Here is a 23,518-nt window from a genome sequence, read left to right on the forward strand (position 1 = left end):
ATACATCTGTCCTTGGATAGTTCTATTGTTGGCCCTAACTTTCTGGCAACGATCACAGGATTCTAATCGCTGTTGCACCCTTCTCCACATATTATCAAAAATTACCACTTCACTTAACTTAGCTATACATTTACGAGCGCCATAATGCCCATACTTACAATGTACGTAGTCTATAAGTGCATCTACATGTTGCTCCGGAAAACATATTTTCCAATTCTCCTCACTGTCTTTCCTGCGCCTAAATAAGACATCTTTATGCACTTTATAGTAGACCAGTAATTTTGGGTAGTCTGGATGACCTAATCTACTCTTTACTAATTTAATGTTGTCATCCTGGTTCTGTTCCCTCCGTAGGTTCTTACAAATGCGCTTAATTAAGCCATCGTCCTGGAGCTGCATGATGGCCAACATTACTTCATTATTATCGGTATTTCTTAAAGATTTCCCTTCTTGTCCTGTATCTTTCACACTTCTTGATAAGGCGTCCGCCACGATGTTCTCGGAACCCTTAATGTATATCATCTTATAATTAAATTGCTGTAAATACAGGGACCACCTTCTTAATCTAGCATGTTTTAGCTGACATGAGTCTAAATATGTAAGGGCACTATGGTCTGTGTAGATCCAAATTTCATGTCCTAACAGGTACTTTTCAAATTTTTTCAGGCCGAAAATAACAGCTAATGCTTCAAGTTCAGATATACTATAATTTTTCTCGGATTGTTGCAATGACCTGCTCGCAAAGGCTATGGTCTTGTGGACTTCCTCTTCTCCTTCTTTTTCCAACTGAAATAGTTCAACTCCTAACCCGTAACCACAAGCATCAGATCCCAGACAAAATGATTTCGAAAAATCGGGATGGTTCAAAATCTTACTATTAATAAGAGCTTCTTTCAATTCTTCAAACGCCTTCTGACACTCAGAAGTCCATTTATAAACTACATTTTTCTTTAAGAGTTCTCGCAGGCACGGTGCATTGAATAATTGTCCAGACACAAATTTTCTATAAAACCCAAACAAACCAAACATCCCCTTTAATGCTTTACGTGTTGTAGGTGCAGCATAATCCCTTATTGCTCTAATCTTTTCTGGATCCGGCATGATACCATCGCCACTCACTATGTGCCCCAAGAATTTAATTTCTTTCTTCACAAATTCAGTTTTGTCTAGCTTCAATTTCATACCCCCCAATTTTATGGCCCTCAATACTTCATCCAATAACATACAGTGTTCCTCCCACGTTGGTGTCGATATCAAAACGTCGTCTACATACACTGTAATTCTTCTTAGTAGATGGTCCCCTAATACCTGCGACATAGCTCTTACAAAGGCACATACACTTATATTTAAACCAAACGGCACTACCTTATACTGATAACATCTACCTTCGAATAAGAATGCCGTGTACTTTCTTGATTCCTTTGCTAACGGTAGGTTCCAATATCCACAGGTCACATCCATGGATGTAAAGAACTTAGCACCTTTAAACTTTTGTAGCAGTTCTTCAATATTCTCCGGACGGTCACTCTCAGGTAGTACTATTTTGTTTAATGCTCGAGCATCCAACACTAGTCTAATTGAGCCATCCTTCTTAGGAACTATGACTAGCGGGTTATTGTACACACTAACAGCCCTTTCAATAATTCCCCACTCTAACATATTTTGAATTAAGTCACGTACTGCCTCCTTATGTACTTCTGGGATTGCAAATGGTTTTTTGAAGAAATGAGCGTCTTTCTGCACTGTCAAAAAACACTCATAATCCTTTACTAGCCCTGGTTGATCTGAGAAAACCTCGGCATGTTTGACTAGTATTTGTCTTAAATCGTTTTTCCTTGCTTCATCAATATCAATTAATTCTAGTAATTTCTCCTCGATCCTATTTCTGACACTCACAAGCTCAGACGGATCCTCTACTTTTTTGCCACCGTACTCATTATAGCCCTCCAAGAATTTCTCTGTTTTACAAATACATATAGGAAAATCATTCTGCTCAGGATCCTCACATAGCTGCTTACCGATGAAAGGTATAGTAATTAGTTTACCCTTAATTTTTACCATAACATCATTGGTAGAAAAATTCACCCATCCTTCATATTTATTAAAAAAGTCAGCCCCCACCAATATGTCTACACTCAGTCCATTTATAACTAAGAAGTTCTGTCTTATTTCTACTTCCTTAAATGCTATGGGTAGAAACACTTCCTGTTTTACTGTCTTCTTAGTCTTACCGGTTGCTACTACAATGTTCAAGCCACTTACTGGCATCTTAACAATCTGTTTACTGTTAGGGAGTTCATTTACCAAGTTCTGGGATACTGCACAGACTTCCGATCCAGTATCTATCAAACATTTAACTGGTTCATTTAATACTCTTAGCTCTACTATCGGTTGCCCTAAGTACTCTTTATTTATTTTGGGTTCTGCTTCCTCCAATAAATCTTGCACAATTTCTCTCCTTTCGAAGCCTGTCTTTTGGGTGGCAATCACATTCACACTTACAGGGTTTATTTCATGCTTATTATCACCCTCAATTCTAGTGGCAGCTCCTATTAGCCTATCCACTATTGCTAAGTCAAAACATTTTTCCAATGTTTCCCCCTCTTTCTCATTAACCTCCTTTTCTACGACCCTATCCAAGGCGTCGTCATTAACCTCTACCTCCTCCTCTAATCTATCCTCTTCTTCGTAACTATCTACAACATCAATTATCTTATCAAGCACAGTCACAACCCTGCCATTATTACTGTTCTCACCCCTATCCGACAGCTCTTCATTAGTTTTACTGTGCATAATGTCTTTCTGATTATTACCCTTATAACTAGTACTTAGTTCTTCAATAAGTGGCTTCTTATGATTATTCTTACAGTTAATTGGTTCATTAACCTCCACTTGACTTAAAGCTACTATCTCTGTCTGTTTTACGTTATCCTCCCTAAATTTTGTAGCAACAACATTTATGTTAGGTGGTCGTTCAGGCTGCTTTCTTATGAATGGTTTTGCCAGCGGATTTAACTTTGAACGCTGTTGCCTACGATCGCCAGCACACTCGTAGACAATTAATGGTTTTCCGAGCGCGGTGCGTCATCACTATGCCTCCAGCTGACCGCCTCACCTCCTGACATCTGTCGGCCGCTGTCATACTGCTCGCGTTCATTGAACCTGTTAACATATGTTCTTCCTCTACCACGTGAACTGCCACGGTATCCGCCGCCTCTCTGAACACCCATCCTATTAATGTTTACATCCGCGCGATTGTCATTCTGCCTAGCAGGCGGGCGATGCTCCCTCCTCATGTTTTCTTCTTCTTTTTGGACGGATTCAACCCTTTCTAAATACTGTACGAACTTGTCAATGTTATCTCGGGGCGCAGATATGATCTTAGTTTTCCAGTTCCACGGTAGCTTATTTTCTACCCCTAATATGATCTGTTCTGTTTCTAACTTATTACTAAGGTAGGACAGAGTTGTTACCCACCTTTGAACAAATCGTTTGATGCCCTCTCTCTTGGGGTCATACTTCTCTCCCGACCAGAACCGATTAAGAACATCCATCTGCTTTCTCTTTCCCCAGTATTCCTCAAAGAACGCTAATTTAAATTCTGACAATTTCGCGTATTTTTCAGAGGCTAAATTCCCCCATACTCTGGCCTCTCCCATCAAATTTGAAGTGATAAAGCCTATCTTTTGTTTATCGCTCCATACTTTCGGCAAAACGTCTTCAAAATCGTTCCAAAATTCTCTGGGGTGCATGTTCTTACTTGGGTCAAATTTTAAAAACTGTCTGTGGGTAACATACGCAACCTCGGTAGATTCAATTATTCCACTGGGAATTATACTACCACTATGGTTAGAAACACACTGTTCTACTTTGGTTAGTCTGCATTCATGCCCACAAAGTTGCTCATTCACACTTTCACTGAAATGGCTTATGTGAGTCTCTAAATTATTGACCTTATTTACAACTTGCTCTCCAAGTTTCTCACACCGAATTTTGGTATCATTTACTTTACATTCTAAGGCGGCATGATTAATTTCATTGGAATTCTCTACCACTTTTATGTGCTCACATACTTTATCTAATTCTGCATCAACATGGGATTTAAATTGCTGTTGATCCTCAGTAACCTGTTCGATTCGTGTCGTCAATTCACTTTGCACTTGAACAATATTTTCTGTACATTCTAGTTTAACCTGCTGTATTTCAACATTTACTTTACTACTGAGCACTGCTAAATCTTGCTTCCAACAGTCTCTGAGATCGGATATTTTGGAATCTAAATCAGCGCCCATTTTAGTCATCTCATTACTTAAATCAGATCCTAATTTAGACATATTAGTTTCCATTTGTGACATATTAGTTTCCAATTTTGATATACTGGAATCCATTTTTGACATACTGGAATCCATCTTACTTGACATATTGGAATCCAACACGTTCATCTTAGTTAATAGATTCATCAGCATACTGGCGACATTATCCTTCGCCCCCTCATTTGCTGATACAATGTCCCTATTAACATTAACTACCGGCATGGGTAACTGTAACTCACTGGGCACTGACATATTTGGATCTGACTCCAAACTATAATTAACATAGGATGAATCAGTCAAACTACTACTGAAATTGGGTTGAGACACGTCTAAACTAAAATTCATGGGGTCATTTTCCCCTGTCTCCATCCCACTATCACAACTTAGTTCCGCCTTTTTGTCACTTGGTTGAAACTCAGCCATTTTTCTCAGTTTGACTCCACAAACACACAAAGTTTTCAAAAGCACTGTACTTAACTTTGTGCTTCGGCGTGCTGCGTTGCTGCTAGATGAAACTGCGGGTCCGTTCACCATACACTGCAATGCTGTACCAGTTTCCGGGCCCCCGCTCGAATCAGCGCTGCCAACTGCCACTGCTGTCGTCGCCTCTGCGTAGTCTCCGTAGCTCGTCGTCTGCCAGACGCCGTCGTAGACTGCTATTCCAATCGGCGCGTAGTCACCGAAAAATTCTTCCGTTCCGTACAACACATTACAGTTCACGGACACTTTCACTGTCCTTCCTATTCACGTGGCGATATCAATTTGTACGCTACACAGTTCCTACACATAGCGAGCACTTCTGTATTGTCCGGTAATTGTCACTACTGCTTTTTTTGAAATTCACTGGAATTTACTATTTTTATTTCCCGGCCGATGCACCACTTGCGACGGGTCAGGCTCTTATCGCGCAGTTTCCTTTCCCTGAAAGAAAATCCACCTACCTCGTTTCTTAGGTAGTTGCTGCACTCGCCTCTCCTGATAGCAGCTACTGGAAAAATTGCAGAAAAGCAGTGTTGAAGAAACTGCAATTTAATAGCCGCTCACCGGAGGCCGCGATACATGTTTGCTGAAATACCATCTATGAGCAATCTTCCTAAATAAATTGAGTTATTGGAATGGTAGTAATTGTTTACTCAAACGAGAACGCGAAGTTGGTAATTCTATTTAAGCTCTTTATTGTCTTTAAGCCTGATCATCAGCCCGCTAATCTACGTTTGAAGAAAGTTCAGTTCACAATTCTATCCACACTCAAACCCCGCCAGAATTAGCTTTCAAAGTTACGGAATTTACTTAACTGCAACACAGACGATTTTCTAACATACACGTTTGCAGTCGATGTTCAATAATAGTTCGTTTTTTAACGTTAATGCTCGCCATAAGCACTTAGTAAAAGTTTACGAAGTACCGCCACGCTTTTAATTATTAAAGTTACTCGCGTCTTTCGCGGAACGAAAAGTCACAACTCGCTCAAACTCACACTACGCGTTACTGGACTCTTCCAGTCTCAAATCGCACAGTACCGAACCGATGAAGCCGTTTTATGACTTCATTTTACACATTATTCGCGAGGACACATCAAGCATGTCTCTTCTCGATCACAGTTCCTTCGCGACCCCTCATCCACTCGCGACTCACTCTCCTAGTCTGCTAACCGTCCTCGCATCTCATTGGCTCACACATCACACAGCCAATCAGAATTAACTCTTTGGGTGCGCCTCGCGCCAAAATCTAGCACGCACCAGTCATGACTTCTGAATCATTTACGTCATGATTTCTTGTTACACAAAATTTACTGTATAATTTAACAAACCGAAAGGAAAACTAGACTTTACTTTATTTCCAGAAATTATTTAAATACTCGCGAACGTTCTGGCTGCTTGTACAATACCATACACTCTTGGACATCCGACATTCACTAAGATGGGGAACCACTGGCGACTCTGTTCCCACGGTTACATCGTCTGAACACTTGCGAGTTCCAACCTAGATTTTATACACTTGCAAAGAATGGCGAATGTCCCTCTTTCATTCACTCAGGCACACTCATTCACTCTCACCTACTCATATAAAATAACTGTTCACAAAAATTCAAAACATTTATGGTTTTAACAAAGTTATAGGTGAATTTCTAAAAGTAAAATTCTCAAAATAAATACAAAAGCACGGAAGGTGATTTTGTTTCATAGTTGGATGGTCACTGAAGGTGATCTATACATAATGGTATTTATTTAGACTCGAAAATTGTAGAAATTTGCGTTTTCTGTAAGATTTTTCTAATTTCCAAAATATGCAGGTTTCAAAGCTCAAATTTGGATGACTTATTTTTATTCATAACAGAAACTAGTATATTATCTTTTAATTTCCTCAGGTTCCTCAGTTAGAAGTTATTAAAGATGAAAGTTCCACGTTATACACGCGGCTAGTTAGCGCACAGGTCTTACATTCTCACGGTACAGACATGCCATATGGTCGTGACGTCAGACGAACGGACACCGGTAATCTGCCCGCTACAGCACATATGCTAATCTGATGGCTACTTTACAGTCTGTCTACATTTCACAGTAAATATTTGATAGAAAACTGTGCGCTCGCACTAGTTGCGACGCCACAACGTGTACAGGTACAGCTGCCCATGCAGCTTCAACACGATACCACAGTTCATCAAGAGTAGTGACTGGCGTATTGTGACGAGCCAGTTGCTCGGCCGCCATTGACCAGACGTTTTCAGTTGGTGAGAGATCTGGAGAACGTGCCGGCCACGGCAGCAGTATCCACAAATGCCCGTTCAGGGCCTGCAACATGCTGTCGTGCATTATCCTGCTGAAATGTAGGGTTTCGCAGGGATCGAATGAAGGGTAGAGCCACGGGTCGCAACACATCTGGAATGTAACGTCCACTGTTCAAAGTGTCGTCAATGCGAACGAGAGGTGACGAGATGTGTAACCAATGGCACCCCATACCATCACGCCGGGAGATACGCCAGTATGGCGATGACGAATACACGCTTCCAATGTGTGCTGACCGCGATGTCGCCAACTACGGATGCAACCATCATGATGCTGTAAACAGAAACTGGATTCATCAAACAAAAAAAAAGACGTTTTGCCATTCGTGCACCCAGCTTCGTCGTTGAGTATACCATCGCAGGCGCTCCTGTCTGTGTTGGAGCGTCAAGGGTAATCTCAGCCATGGTCTCTGAGCTGATAGTCCATGCTGCTGCCAACGTCGTCAAACTGTTCGTGCAGATGGTTGTTGTCTTGTAGACGTCCCCATCTGTTGACTAGGGGATCGAGACGTGGCTGCACGATCCGTTACGGCCATGCGGATAAGATGCCTGTCATCTCGACTGCTAGTGATACGAGGCCGTTGGGATCCAGCACGGTGTTCCATATTACCCTCCTGAACGCATCGATTCGATATTCTGCTGTCATTGGATCTCGACAAACGCGGGCACCAATGTCGCGATACGATAAACCGCAATCGCGACAGGCTACAATCCGACCTTTATGAAAGTCGGAATCTTGATGGATCGCGTCTTTCCTCCGTACACGAGGCATCACAACAACGTTTCACCAGGCAACGGCGGTCAACTGCTGTTTGTGTATGAGAAATCGGTTGGAAACTTCCCTCACGTCAGCACGTTGTAGGTGGCGCCACAGGCGCCAACTTTGTGTGAATGCTCTGAAAAGCTAATCATTTGCATATCACAGCATCTTCTTCCTGTTGGTTAAATTTCGCGTCTGTAGCACGTCATCTTCGTGGTGTGGCAATTTTAATGGCCAGTAGCCTAATCGAATTCTTGTGTGAGATCCTTTTTCCAGCCCAGACGGCAGAGTAGTGCCCAAGTCGGAATACATTTCCGAACAGGTATTTACCTTGGAAGGCCGGAATTCTGGTGTGCTTCGGTATTCCACAGGGGTTTACCAGGTGAGCGCTGCTTTGTCTGCGTTTCGGTACGACAGCGACCAACAGCGCGTGCAAGCCTGGCAGGACACAAGGGGAACAAAGAAAGAACAGGTGTTTCGACAGAAATTTTTCAGGCGCTAAGTGTGAAAGGGATGCCAGCACCTGATGCTTTTGTTCTAGGATTAGCGTGTCATCAGGTGTGTCAGTCGCATGGACCCAAATGGACACCCGCGCGTGGCATGGCCGCTTCTCAGGCTACTGCTGGTGCACCCCGACCCCTGGCAGGGTGTGTGGTGGCTTTCTGTGCAGTCCAGTGGATGGCATACAGCGGACGGTGACTACTTCGCTATCGAAAAATTTTTTACCGTGTAATTACGTGTGATGGGTGTTTCATGATCATATTCCTTGCACAATCAGAATGAAGAAAAAAAGAAATCTATGTAATTACTTCTTACAAGATCTGTATCTTCCCAAACAGCAGAGAATAATGAGTTAGATGAATCCATCCCCAGCAAACAATTTTTTTATAAGTAAACAATGTATCCTTGATCTAACTATCATGAGGTCCTTCCTCTTCACCATAGAGCCACCAGTTTCCAGGCAGGGGAGGGGGAGGGGAAGAGGGATTGGGGGCTCCGCTAGAGAGGAAGGATTAATTAATTGATCAATTTAGTTAAGTAGTCAATCAAACTGGTAAGAATGTGAGGGAGCTATTTGAATAACTCCGGTCTTCACGTGTACCTGAACCTGAAACAGTGAGGGGAGGGGGTGGGGTTGGAGGTTTCCTGAGGAGTTGGGAAGAGGAGGGGGACAGCCAGGGGTAGGGGACAATAGGTTAAGTAACTGCTAATCAAAGGGTGTAATATCCCCAGGGGGGTCATGATCCACTTAGCAGAACAATAGGTTATTGACATTTCACTCAAAAGAGAACATTAGGTTTGGCTCTGAGTTCATACTTGCTTCTAATGTAGGCAACCCACACTAACAAATTGCACTGATGCCGGCCTTGTTCTCCTACTAGCACTGACCAATATTTATGGGACAGCGCCCACATATTGGAGCCAATATTCAGTTGAATTCATTATAGAACTAGCGTAAATATCTCTGATGCACAGATTGCAGCCTGTGTATTTGCGGTTTTGAGTGTAAATAATATTGCTCCACTCTTCCTGAGACATTTCGAAAGACTCAACCTGGAAACAAATCGGATGACAACGAATGAACAAACAAACAAGCTCAGTTTTGGAACTGCAAAGACGGAAAACAACCAACGTTGGAGCAATGTGTGGTTGGCGCATTGATGCTTGTCCGACGTCCTGTAATGTTAGGTTGGACCACCAACAAGCATAGAAGTCCTACCAACGTTGGGGTGAACCAGTGGCGTAGCTAGGCAGTTTGTCACACAGTGTGGACTCTGAAATTGTCCCCTCTCCCCCCCCCCCCCCCCCCCCCCCCCCACACACACACGCACACACGCACACATACAAAAACATAACGAATATTTTTTTTGGAGAACTAGTATTTTGATACAAGTGCTTAAGTTTGTAAAGTATTCTATTAATTATTTTGTAAACAGTTTTTATGAACAGAAACATATAAATAAAATGCATTTGTATAAGTAATACAATTTAATTGATTGTTAATGAAGCAGTACAAACATCCAAACATCTTCTTAGTGATAGGTGACTTCAACATGTAACTTGGAATTTCTTCCTTCTTTTTCAGCAGCAAATTTGGAAATAGTATCATCAAGACCGATGCGTTTATCTGCACCATTTTCGATTGACAAAACGGCCAGACTTGAGAGTTGTGCTTGACTCATAGTGGGCCTAAGGTAATTCTTAACAAATCTGAGCCTTGAGAAACTCCTCTCAGTAACGCTGTCGAAACGCACAAAGTTAAGAAAAATCTCTACTTCAGAATGAGGTTTGGAACAGACTTCGAAAATTCATATTCAGACAGACTACAGGAATCTTAAAGGTGTCCAAATAGGAGACTCTTCTTTGGGAACTTTGGAAGCATCCAGGCTGACGTGAAATATCTGCAAGGATACCAGCTTCAGAAATCTCTATATATGAAAAGTAGTGTTCTGAATGACTGGTGTGACTCATCATCACTAAGGACAGAAACATGAAATTTGGAGGAGATATGGCTCTTACGCTGTAGGTGTCGATTAAGAAGGGATTTTTCGAAATTCTAACTCTAAGGGGATAAAATAGGGGATGAAGTGTTTTTTTGAAAAATGTCGCAATGTAGGCAATTTTGAAGCCAGACTTACGAAATTTAGTATCTGGTTTCTCTGTCAGAAATAAAGAAATACGTGATTCAGCATTTTTGGAAATTAACCCGGTGGGGTTGAAATAGTGGTTGAAAGCTTTCTTGGAAATATATCATTATTAAAGAACTACTAAGGTACTATTAAAGCTATGTCTATGAACATTGGTATTTTACTTCTAGGTTATAAATTAAAAAAAAACGTGTTTCAGAGTTTTTAGAAACCGAACACCTAAGAGGGTGGAACAGGGGGTGAGGTTTCTTATGAAAATATTCTATTATGCAAACATTTTTAAAACTAAATCTATGAAAAATTGAATTTGGCTTCTCAGAAAAAATAATACATGTTTTGCTGGTTTTTGAAATTTAACTCTTATGGGCGTGAACCGGCTTTTATGAAAATTTCATTGTGCAACCATTTTTGAAGCGAAATCTATGAAAATTTGTATTTGACTTCTCTGTCGCAAATAAAATATTCGCATATCACTGTTTTCGGAAATACAACCCCTAACGGGGTAAAATAGGGGGTGAAACGTTTTATGAAAATATCTCATTGGGTAAGCCTTTTTAAAGCTACATCCTTGAAAACTGGTGTTTGGCTTCTCGGTTGGAGATGAAAAAATATGTAATTCCATGTTTTTGAAAATTCAGCTCCTAAGGGAGTGAAATAGGGTCAGACTCATCACTACCCAGCCCAAACCACTAACGATAGAAATCTGAAGTTTGAAGAGGCCTTGAATCTAAACTGTTGGCATCGTTTAAGAGGAGATTGTCCTAAATTACACTCCTAAGGGGGTGAAATAGGGGATGAAAGGCCTTTTGAAAGTTGTTGTTGTTGTTGTTGTCATCAGTCCTGAGACTGGTTTGATGCAGCTCTCCATGCTACTCTATCCTGTGCAAGCTGCTTCATCTCCCAGTACCTACTGCAACCTACATCCTTCTGAATCTGCTTAGTGTACTCATCTCTCGGTCTCCCTCTACGATTTTTACCCTCCACGCTGACCTCCAATGCTAAATTTGTGATCCCTTGATGCCTCAAAACATGTCCTACCAACCGATCCCTTCTTCTAGTCAAGTTGTGCCACAAACTTCTCTTCTCCCCAATCCTATTCAATACCTCCTCATTAGTTACGTGATCTATCCACCTTATCTTCAGTATGTTGCAATTAATGTAGTTCTAAAACTAGAACTACGAAAACTGGAATTTGATTTTTCAGTTGGAAAACAAAAAAAATACTCTATCATTTTTGGAAATTCAACCAATAATGAGTGAAAGTTTCCTTTGGAAATAAATAATTACTATGAAACTACTAAAGGATTTTAAGGCTCCAACAATGAGAAGCGGTATTTGACTTCTCAGTTAGAAATAAAAAATATACATGTTTCAGTGTTTCTGCAAATTCAACCCCTAAGAGAGTGCAACAGTGGGTGAAAAATTTAAAGAAAATATTTCGTCACGGTAAAAAATTTTAAATCTAAATTTACAAAAATTGTTACTTCACTTCTCGGTTAGATATAAGTAAATATTTGTTAGAGGATGAAAGTTACTATGGAAATTTCTCCACAAGAACGTAACTGACGTGTTTAACAAAATGTTTGGACCTCAGCTACCAGAATCGCTTTTAGGTCAGAAGTACATTCGGAAAAGACCATACGTATATAGCCTTAACTAACGCGTAAGCTTAGAACGTGTTGCAATTTTGAGAACAACATAAAAATTCGATTAAATTTAAAAAATAATAAATATCTCTGCAGGCCATAAAATCTACGCGAGCGAAGTAGCGGGCGCTAAGCTGGTCTCCTCATAAACGTCAACTGCACTTTTTAGAATCGTGATACGTTACGTTTCCTAGGTTTTAATCAGATTTTTAGACTCTAAAATAGCAAAAGTATCTGATATGAGTTCCATGGTTTTGCAATGAGTATCGATTTCTCGTAGAAACCTACCGAGGTACTCTGACACTGACCTTCTTAGTGACTGGCGCAAATCAGCGTTCCGTCTGCAGCCTTCTCAGTAGGAATCGTTTTCTTATTCTTGATATTTCCAGGTTTTTCCATGGGAGTGCCCATCTAGCCTACGAAACTTGAAGTGCTTCGTCAACAAAACAATTTATCTTGGGTTTAAAAAAAAAAACTTTAGACTTCTTATCTTAGTAACACACAATCTGGAGCTGCCCCAAAAAACCTCTGAATACTTTTGAACGTGAAGGAATTCTTGTAAGACAATGCTCCATAAATGCAAGAAACATAAAAACGAGAAATCCACAATCCAGGCTGTAGAATTTTAACAGCTCCTATGATTTTTATACACTCCTGGCAATTGAAATAAGAACACCGTGAATTCATTGTCCCAGGAAGGGGAAACTTTATTGACACATTCCTGGGGTCAGATACATCACATGATCACACTGACAGAACCACAGGCACATAGACACAGGCAACAGAGCATGCACAATGTCGGCACTAGTGCAGTGTATATCCACCTTTCGCAGCAATGCAGGATGCTATTCTCCCATGGAGACGATCGTAGAGATGTTGGATGTAGTCCTGTGGAACGGCTTGCCATGCCATTTCCACCTGGCGCCTCAGTTCGACCAGCGTTCGAGCTGGACGTGCAGACTGCGTGAGACGACGCTTCATCCAGTCCCAAACATGCTCAATGGGGGACAGATCCGGAGATCTTGCTGGCCAGGGTAGTTGACTTACACCTTCTAGAGCACGTTAGGTGGCACGGGATACATGCGGACGTGCATTGTCCTGTTGGAACAGCAAGTTCCCTTGCCGGTCTAGGAATGGTAGAACGATGGGTTCGATGACGGTTTGGATGTACCGTGCACTATTCAGTGTCCCCTCGACGATCACCAGAGGTGTACGGCCAGTGTAGGAGATAGCTCCCCACACCATGATGCCGGGTGTTGGCCCTGTGTGCCTCGGTCGTATGCAGTCCTGATTGTGGCGCTCACCTGCACGGCGCCAAACACGCATACGACCATCATTGGCACCAAGGCAGAAGCGACTCTCATCGCTGAAGACGACACGTCTCCATTCGTCCCTCCATTCACGCCTGTCGCGACACCACTGGTGGCGGGCTGCACGATGTTGGGGCGTGAGCGGAAGACGGCCTAACGGTGTGTGGGACCATAGCCCAGCTTCATGGAGACGGTTGCGAATGGTCCTCGCCGATACCCCAGGAGCAACAGTGTCCCTAATTTGCTGGGAAGTGGCGGTGCGGTCCCCTACGCCACTGCGTAGGATCCTACGGTCGTGGCGTGCATCCGTGCGTCGCTGCGGTCCGGTCCCAGGTCGACGGGCACGTCCACCTTCCGCCGACCACTGGCGACAACATCGATGTACTGTGGAGACCTCACGCCCCACGTGTTGAGCAATTCGGCGGTACGTCCACCCGGCCTCCCGCATGCCCACTATACGCCCTCGCTCAAAGTCCGTCAACTGCACATACGGTTCACGTTCACGCTGTCGCGGCATGCTACCAGTGTTAAAGACTGCGATGGAGCTCAGTATGCCACGGCAAACTGGCTGACACTGGCGGCGGCGGTGCACAAATGCTGCGCAGCTAGCGCCATTCGACGGCCAACACCGCGGTTCCTGGTGTGTCTGCTGTGCCGTGAGTGTGATCATTGCTTGTACAGCCCTCTCGCAGTGTCCGGAGGAAGTATGGTGGGTCTGACACACCGGTGTCAATGTGTTTTTTTTTTCCATTTCCAGAAGTGTAGTTTCCAAAGACTCGGACAGCTACGCAGCGGCAACGCTAATCCTTTTAAATCACTGAAACACAGGTTAAAAGCTTCGTAGTGAGCACACCACGGCGAATCTGAAACTCTCTTAATTGTAAGTCCAACGTTTTTCAGAAGAATCTTCCAATGTCTACATCTATGGGATTACTCTGCACTTCACAATTAAATGCTTGGCAGAGGTTTCATTGAACCACCTTAAAGCTACTTCTCTACCGTTCCACTGTCGAACAGCGCTCGGGAAAACGAACACTTAAATCTTTTTGTGCTCTACTTCCTCTTATTTTAGTATGATGATCATTTCTCCCTGTGTAGGTGGTCACCAACAAAATATTTTCACACTCTGAGGATAAAGTTGGTAACTGAAATTACATAATAAGGTCCTGCCGTAAAGAAAAACGCTTTTCTTTTAATGACGGCCACCCCAATCCGAGTATCATATCCGTGCCACATTCTCTCTTATTTTGCGATAATGCAAAACGAGCTGCCCTTCTTTGAACTTTTTTGATGTCGTCCCTCAATTCTATCCGATGCGAATCCCACACAGCACAGCAATACTTCAGAAGAGTGCGGACAAGCGTAATGTTATCTCTTTAGCAGATTTTCTACACCTTCTGTGTTCTGCCAATACATCGCAGTTTTTCGTTGGCTTCCTCCACAACAGTATCTATGTGATTGTTGCAATTAAGTTATTCGTAACCGGAATCCTTAAGTATTCAGTTGAGTTTACAGCCTTTAGGTAAGTGTGATTGATCATGTAACTGAAATTTAGCGGAGAGTTTTTAGTGCTCGTGTGAATGACTTCGCATTTTTCGTAATTTAGCGTCAACTGCAACCTTTTGTACCATACAGCTATCTGGTCTAATTCATTTTGCAACTCGTTTTGATCACCTGATGATATTGCATGATGGCAAATGACATCATCATCTGCAAACAATTTAAGAAGGCTGCTAGGATTGTCTTCTAAATCGTTTACTTAGATCAGTAACAACTAAGACCCTATAGCACTTCCTTGGGGAACGCTAGACATTACTTCTATTTTACTCAATGACTTTCCGTCAGTTACTACGAAATATGACCTTTCTGATAGGAAATCACGAATCCAGTCTCACAGTCTCGACGACACTCTATAGGTTCACAATTTAATTAGAAGTCCCTTGTGACGAACGGTGTCACAACCTTCTGGAAATCTAAAAATCTGAAATCATTTTGACTTGCCATGTCGATAGGACTTCGTGAGACTAAAGAGCTATTTATATTTTATAAGAACGATTTTTTCTGACTCCGTGTTGGCTATTTGTCAGTAAATCGTTTACTTCGAGGTGATTCATAATATTCGAGCACAGTATACACTATGCGGTCAAAAGTATCCGGACATCCCCAAAAACATACCTTCTTCATATTACGTGCATTGTGCTGCCGCCTACTGACAGGTACTCCATATCAGCGACCTCAGTAGTTATTAGGCATCGTGAGAGAGCAGAATACGGCGCTCCGCGGAACTCACGGACTTCAAACATGGTAAGGTGATTGGGTGTCACTTGTGTCATATGTCTATACGCGAGATTTCCACACTCCTAAACATCCCTAGGTCCACTGTTTCCGATGTGACGGTGAAGTGGAAACGTGGAGGGACACGTACAGCACAAAAGCCCATAGGCCGACCTCGTCTGTTGACTGACTGAGACTGCCGACAGTTGAAGGGGGTCGTAATGTGTAATAGGCAGATATCTATGCAGACCATCACACATGAATTCCAAACTGCATCAGGATCCACTGCAAGTACAATGACAGCCGGGAGGTGAGAAAACTTGGATTTCCTGGTCGAGCGGCTGCTCATTATACATCACACCAGCAAATGCCAAACGACGCCTCGCTTGATGTAAGAAGTGTAAACATTGTAAACATTCGACGACTGAACAGTGAAACAAAGTTTTGTGGAGTGACTAACCACGTTAGACAATGTGGCGATCCGATGGCAGGATGTGGGTATGGCGAATCCCCAGTGAGCGACATCTGCCGGTGTGTGTGGTGCCAACAGTAAAATTAGGAGGCGTTGGTGTTATGGTGTGGCTTGCACGCCTTCTTGTTTTGCGTGGCACTATAACAGCACAGGTCTACATTGACGTTTTAAGCATCTTCTTGCTTCCCATTGTTGAAGAGCAATTCGGGGATGGCGATTGCATCTTTCAACACGATCGAGCAGCTGTTCATAGTGCACGGCCAGTGGCCGACTGTTTACATAATAACGTCCCTATAATTGACCGACCTGCACAGAATACTGACCTGAATCCTACAGAACACCACTGAGATGTTTTGGAAAGTCGACTTCATGCCAGGCCTCACCGACCGACATCGATACCCGTCCTCAGTGTAGCACTCCTTGAAGAATGGGCTGCCATTCCCCAAGAAACCTTCCAGCACCTGATTGAAAGTATGTGTGCGAGAGTGGAAGCTGTCATTTAGGCTAAGTGTGGCCCAACACGATATTGAATGAATTCCAGCAATACCGATGGAGGGCGCCACGAATTTGTTAGTCACTTTCAGCCAGGTGTCCTGAAACTTTTGAGAACTTAGTGTCTGTTTCAATATCCTACTGCAAATCAAATCTACTATGAGTAGAAACTGAGTAAAACCCTAAAAATTTTCTAAAGTAGCAAAAAAGACACATATAATGTGACATTATATGATACCTTTGGCACAGCAAGAGTGGAGATTGAAAGATTGGCTTGCAAAGGGTATAAATTAAGTTCGAAAATTCTTGCTTAAAATCCTGAATGCACTCCAGCCATTGTAGAAGCAATGTCGTATCTTCGACAGACCATATTAAAAATATATATTTAAAATACCTGTCCCCGAAGCCTCACTGAGCTGGAACACGGCGAGAACTGTACACTCCCTCCCCCCCCCCCCCCCCCCCACCGCCCACCTCCTCCATTTGCTACGCCACTGGGGTCGTTTCATTGATACACACATTGGACGGATACCGTTGGCGCCAGCGTTGGTCCCAATATGTGGACCCGGCCTAGAATTGAGAGTTGCGCCCCTCCGCCGCTTGGCGGCGCGGCCGTCGCTTTAAGATGTACGGGAGCGAGGCTACAGGCACAGTTGGCCACTTGCCGCCGCAGAACGCACTGCACACTTCTCCGCCTGCTGCTTTCGTGACACTCAAACAGGTCAGTACCAACGAGGTTCCCGATTTTCTTCAGCACTTCTCTCAAGCGTTCAATGTAACTACAGGGAGAACCACTGAAAAACTTTCGGAGGTTGTTCAGGGACTTTTTCTGGGAATTGTTGTGTGTGTTGGACCCGTGGTGTCTGGTGGCTCGTTGAAGAGTAATGGTCTACAGTCTGTTAAGTAAGATCGTGATTGGGTTAATCACTAGGAAAAAGTATCTGACAACAAACTAAAACATACACATACGCCATTTAAGAACAGAAAAAAGCAATTACGATTAATAATACGTGCAGTTACCTGCAGCGTCGGTAATTGCTTTGCTTCTCCGAGTCATTCTTGAAACCATGTTTTCCGCGTATTCACGTGGAAGAGACCTCCAAATGCGTCGCATTCGCGGTGACAACTGTTTCACAATAAATTTTGCTTGCGCTTGACGCAATGTTAAGAGTTTCTCACATAAAGTTTAATAACCATTTTTACCACTTTTTGGAGTCACTTTAGCGATTCGGCCGCGTCAGGCCTTGGGGGTAGTCACAGAGAAATACAGACTCAAAACGCGAAGCGTAAGCTGCACTCATCTCTATTCTTGCGTATCTCTGTCAAGAATTCAGAGTGAACTAAAGCTTTACGGACGTTGCATGAAGGAGAAAGATTCCTTCTATTGAGGTGTGTAAGAGCTAACGCGATATCTTTTACCATCTGCATGTAGTGTCGATCACGCTCTTACGTGACGGGTTGCATACACGATTTTTTCGACTTTGTTACCCTTAATTACCTTTGTGTCAATGAAAATAGATTGACAACAGTGAATATGTTTGTAATATATAATCACCAAAACAAAGAAGGAACCGGTTTATTGTAAACGGCTATCCACATATGGAAAAGTACTGTAATGTGGTAGCCGTTGCTGAAACAGCTGAGCACAGCGAAGTTTTGTCACCGTTGCAGTTCTTTCTGTGAAGTAATACTCTTGTTGACCAACTCTCCATCAGCAAAATTATCAATACTGCTGTGTATCAAAGATAACGCTCTGCCAAAACTACGGTTCGATAGTTTCGGTACACAACACAAATGACGTAGTATAAGGTAAGATTACCAGTAGCACTGGTAGCATTGCTAGGGAAAGAAACGTAAATGAATGTGTAACAGAGGAACTTTGTTTTTAGATACTTTGTTTGTTTTGAGTGTAAGTAGGACCGCACAGCATTCAGCGGTAATCCAAAGTGTATTCTATACCTTACAGTAAGTTTGTAAGTAACAAAACTTGGTAAATTGCGTCACTTCTGCGCCTTTACGTGACAAAATGAAGTACTTTAGATGCAATTACAGTGTACTCGCACAAACATAGAAATGTATATAATTACTTTTGTTATTCTGTATTCAATAGAAAGTTCATCATGATCAAAGGCAACAGTTTTCTGTTATTATTGATAGCCGCGAAAGTTGTTCATAAATAACAGAAACGTGTTTGATGTAAGTTCAACGAAGTACTGAAGCGCTGTTCGATAGATTTTTGTTTTACTATTCTTCATTTTATCTTTTTGTTGAGGAAATTGCGTTTTTAGCGCTGTATGACAAATCTGTATTGTTTTCTTTATTTTTACTACAAAATCCATCTGTTTCACGCTACAAATCAAAGATTTTCGAGTACAACGTGAATTAAACATTGACAGTTTCGATTTTGCTATGAATACTGTTTGCTTTTAAGTAAAAGACAGGAGGATATCTATGTAGAACGAAAATGTTCCATAGGTTACCTGATCGTTTAAAAATCGTCACTCATTTATAGTTGGTAACCGCTTCTGGTTTTCAGGAGAATCTCGTAAGACGCTGATTGCATCCATAAACAAAACGTTAGGTGTGCAACACACCTAATGCACCGGTAACACAGGTCCGACCTTAAATGACCAAAGGTACGCGGAAAACTGCTATATACACATACTTGTGGTAGTTTATAACAACTTACGGTGGTTTTACAACCCTACATACAACCAACACCGCAGGAAAAACAAACCATAGATAGAATCGAGCAGTACTGAAAGTAAGTTTGTGGGTGCAGAATAAAGTGGGCATTAATGTTGTGAACAGCAGATACCATGAGGGAACATACAAAACTTGTTTCTAAACAAGATACACGACGCACAGCGTTTACATTTGCACCGTTCCACAGATATTTTCAGTCCAATACACATTCAAAGATATATGGGTGGCAACAAAAAATGGTTCAAATGGCTCTAAGCACTATGAGACTTAAATGCTGAGGTCATCAGTCCGCTATAACTTAGAACTACTTAAACCTAACTAACCTAAGGACATCACACATATCCATGCCAGACACAGGATTCGAACCTGCGACCGTAGCAGTCGTGTGGTTCCAGACTGTAGTGCCTAGAACCGCTCGGCCACTCCGGCCGGCGGGTGGTAACAAATCAAGCAAAATGGAATATGTCTGTAACGGGCCACCAGAGACTTTAGGTCTCTTCATTAAAATATTCGGAAAATGTCCTTGAACTAACTCCGATTTTTTTTTTCGGTGGAGTTGGGGTTCACACTCTAATGTGTGTGTGTTGTGTGTTGGTGGCAAGCATGAATTTTGGAAAAAATCATCATTCGTAACACAGCTTGACCTCCTCGCATATGATATCCCAAGAGCTACGGATGGATGCGATGTTTCTAGGCGAAGTTATCAGTACTACACCAGCACCTATTACTGAAAATATGGTAACATGGGATATTGTTGTGACACCCGAAGACTAGCAGATTTTAATAAAATTGTGTGATCGAATTAGTGGGGTACCTAGATGGATCGAAGTATGATACTTTCTTTAGCAAGTAGTTATTTATTAATTTGTATAAAATATGAGTATTTCTGTGTGGTCCCGAGTCGAGGGAAGGACGAAATTTCGAATGTTAGAAAATACTTTCGCGTTATATTACTTCTGATGCAATCGTACCAATTTATAATTATTAATTAAAAAAATATATATATATCTTCTTTCTGATGGTGCGATTTCTTTTTCCGACAGTGTATGTTGCAAATTGATATTTTGGGGGGAATAAAAGATATTTATGTAGCTGGACCCTTAAAAGCACATCTGCTCGGAGGAGTTGTGAGTCTATTATATAAAGGTTGACATTTACCGTGCGTGCGACATGAATTACACTCGTCATTGGAAGAGAACGGCCTGCTTGCAGCCTGCAACTCCTGTCGAGATGAACCGCCTGCTTTCTAGGAAAACGCCCTTACATTCCAATACCAGTTTCTCTCAACTCGCATTTCTCGCTCGTTCGTCATTATCAACAGTACCTTTCTAAATATCAGAAGGTACACATTTTTTAAAACTTCTTAGCCTTTTGAGTACCAGTATTTCCTGCCTGAAACCACCATTTCATTAATTTTGTTTTTAAGTACCAGTGCCTTTAACATGAAATATCCGATGCTGTTGCAAGACAGATACATCTACTACTGCACTGGGATAACTCTACGAATGTAGTGCATTGTGAAGTTATTGTGACGTAAATTTCAGTTTCTGCTACTGGTTTGACTGGGGCATTAAGCAGTTTTGATAACAAATATGTAAAATTTTTGCTTGTTTATGACTAAGTTGTTTTAGGCATTAGCATTTCATCGAAGTTCCGAGATATGGCACTGTGTCTTTGAGAAATGCAAATTTACTTTGAAATATAGCACACGAAATGATGGATGGTTGAAAACCGTATGCCCTAGTGACCCCAAAGTAAAACTACCGCCTTTAAACAATTGACTGTTTACTTTTTGCCTCTTTCTTCTTGTATTCGTTGCTACCTATGATGATAAGGTTATTTTCGTGAATGATATTAATAGTTTACCTTCTTTCGTGTTGCTGGGACTCGAAGGTTTAAACTGGCATTTTTGTTAAGCAGTATAAGCGGATGGCCAACTGTACAACTCTCTTTTCCACCTATTTGAGTGCAAAATATTTAAGTACAAAGAATTCCGAGTTCAACATTAAATTTGAATTTTCGAGTGAGATCTGGTCTCTCCTCTATTTTATAGTTGTGGTATGGCATTTCCTGTTCACTTTCATTCCCATTATTAAAGTATGAATTCACTACCGTATTTTACGGGGTGTAAGACGCACTCTTTTCCTTGAAAAATTGGTTCCAAAATTCAGGTGCTGCTCGAAATTAATATAATGATGTTCAGTGTTTGATTTAAAATTCCCGCCGATCTTAAAAATGGCCATATATTCGATGCCGCGGGAAATCTCTATATGGCAACACTGGATTCATCGAGAAGCAGCAGTGATCCGATGCGGCGAAACATGGGCTGCGGGGATTCACAAGGTTGCTAACACTGTCTCCCTCCCGCTGCGCCAACACAAACCCAGAACACTAAGTAGCCTCTGATGCGTCATTGCAATCTGAGGTGCCATGAACTTGAATTGAAAGTGATTTGTGTTATCGGTAAAAGTACAATATTTTTGTGAGTAGCCTGTTTCCTAATAGAAAAAAAAAATGGTATTAATATGATGCGGGCTATAAATCGAAAATAAGAGCATATGCAGAAGAACATAGAAACAGAGCACGTGAGCAGCATTTGGCCCTCCACCAACACAAAAATCATTCGCGATTGGTGCGCAAATAAGAACTGAAAAAGATGAAGTCCAACTGTGGAAGTAGAGGACTGAATATAAAATGGCCAAAGCTAGAAGACGTCTATTTTCAAGGATTTTAGAGGTCAGTTCGATTTTATAAACTAAGAACTTTTTTAGTATGGCTTTGTAATCTAATAATTAAAATGGTAAAAACGGTATTTAAAAAATCGCTTAAAAACTAAGGTGCGTCTTTTAGTCCGTAAAATACGGTACCTGATTAGCGCCTACAGCCCCAACCATGATCGAATACTATGTTCCCAAGACTACCCGAAAGGTAATCTTTCCCTGGGTTCCATTTGTTAAGTGCTGTTAATTTGCTTACATGGTGCAACAATCAGCATCTTCCATTAATACACAATAATAGAACTCTCAAAAATATTGTATGTCATCCGTTAGAATATATTCTGAAATAAAAATAAATGACGAAACTGAGACGCAAGTGCACTAAGTGGCGTCAGCTTGAAGACTGAATGCAGTGTGACAAATGTTTCATATTATCTTTCTTATTGCTATCATTCATTGTTTGAGTCTATGCTAACTTCGTACTTTTTGCAATGTCATGCTGCCTTCTCAGGTAGAAACTCTTCGTATTCTCAAGTAAAAAATAAGTAATAATAACAATAATAATAGTAGTTAACAATGAATTATGAGACGTTTAATGGTAGACGGTGTCGCGCTATAAGACCTGTTTAACTTTGAAAGCTAAGATCTTTTACCAGCTGTTGTCTGCTTACAGCAGTCGTTCCTGTATCTTTTTCGCATTATTTATTATGGACGTAGCAACTGAAAAAGTTGTTGACAACAGCGAAACGTTCCAGTTGTGTTTGAGAGGTGGAGATAAGTTACTTTTCGCGATCTGTGAGGTTTAATTTTGGGACTGATCCTGTTCTTCTTTCGCGATCAGAGCAGATAAATTTCTCTTTGCTGACGATACAGGCTGTAGAATACAGCCAAACAGAGCTTGATTAAGAAGGAACAATATATAAGACAGTCATAAAAATTATTGATTGGCTTCCAATACATAATTCAACTTAAAAAGAATTCGATATCATAGAAAGCAGATCATGTCTTAATCAATAACTACAGAGCGCAGGTTTATGTAAATATGTATAATGAATGTTCAAAATTCATAGGAGTGCATAATGATTAGAGCTTGAATTGAAAATAAGGTATTATTAGTCCTCTCAAATAACAGTTTAGCAACGTTTCCTCCGTGTGTGCCTCTGATCTTAGTTTCGACATCTTCAGAAATTACTCTAGCATACCTGTGTCGATTAATGTTATATTGATTACACAACTGTTAAAAATACACGTGTACGTACAGCCTCAAAAGACATTTACTCCGTTATGAAATTTGTTGCACTTCAGAAGAGAGCACTTACGACTTCCTACAAATTTTACACAAAACTTTTCGAAAATTTTTCCCGCTAACACCACCCAATAAACTGTGAAAGGAGA

General features: G+C 41.6%; 1 protein-coding gene across 1 annotated transcript in view; it reads left to right on the forward strand.

Annotated features, from left to right (window-relative positions):
* The first annotated feature begins 17,286 nt into the window (after nucleotides 1-17,286).
* LOC126284771 (U-scoloptoxin(16)-Er12a-like) overlaps nucleotides 17,287-23,518 on the forward strand; it is a 94,381-nt gene continuing 88,149 nt past the window's right edge. The window contains exon 1 of the mRNA XM_049983932.1: nucleotides 17,287-17,421. The gene's annotated coding sequence lies outside the window, so the exon portion shown is untranslated. The remainder of the gene's footprint in view (nucleotides 17,422-23,518) is intronic.

The sequence above is a fragment of the Schistocerca gregaria genome, chromosome 8 (assembly GCF_023897955.1).
Source record: "Schistocerca gregaria isolate iqSchGreg1 chromosome 8, iqSchGreg1.2, whole genome shotgun sequence".
Classification (NCBI taxonomy): Eukaryota; Metazoa; Arthropoda; class Insecta; order Orthoptera; family Acrididae; genus Schistocerca; species Schistocerca gregaria.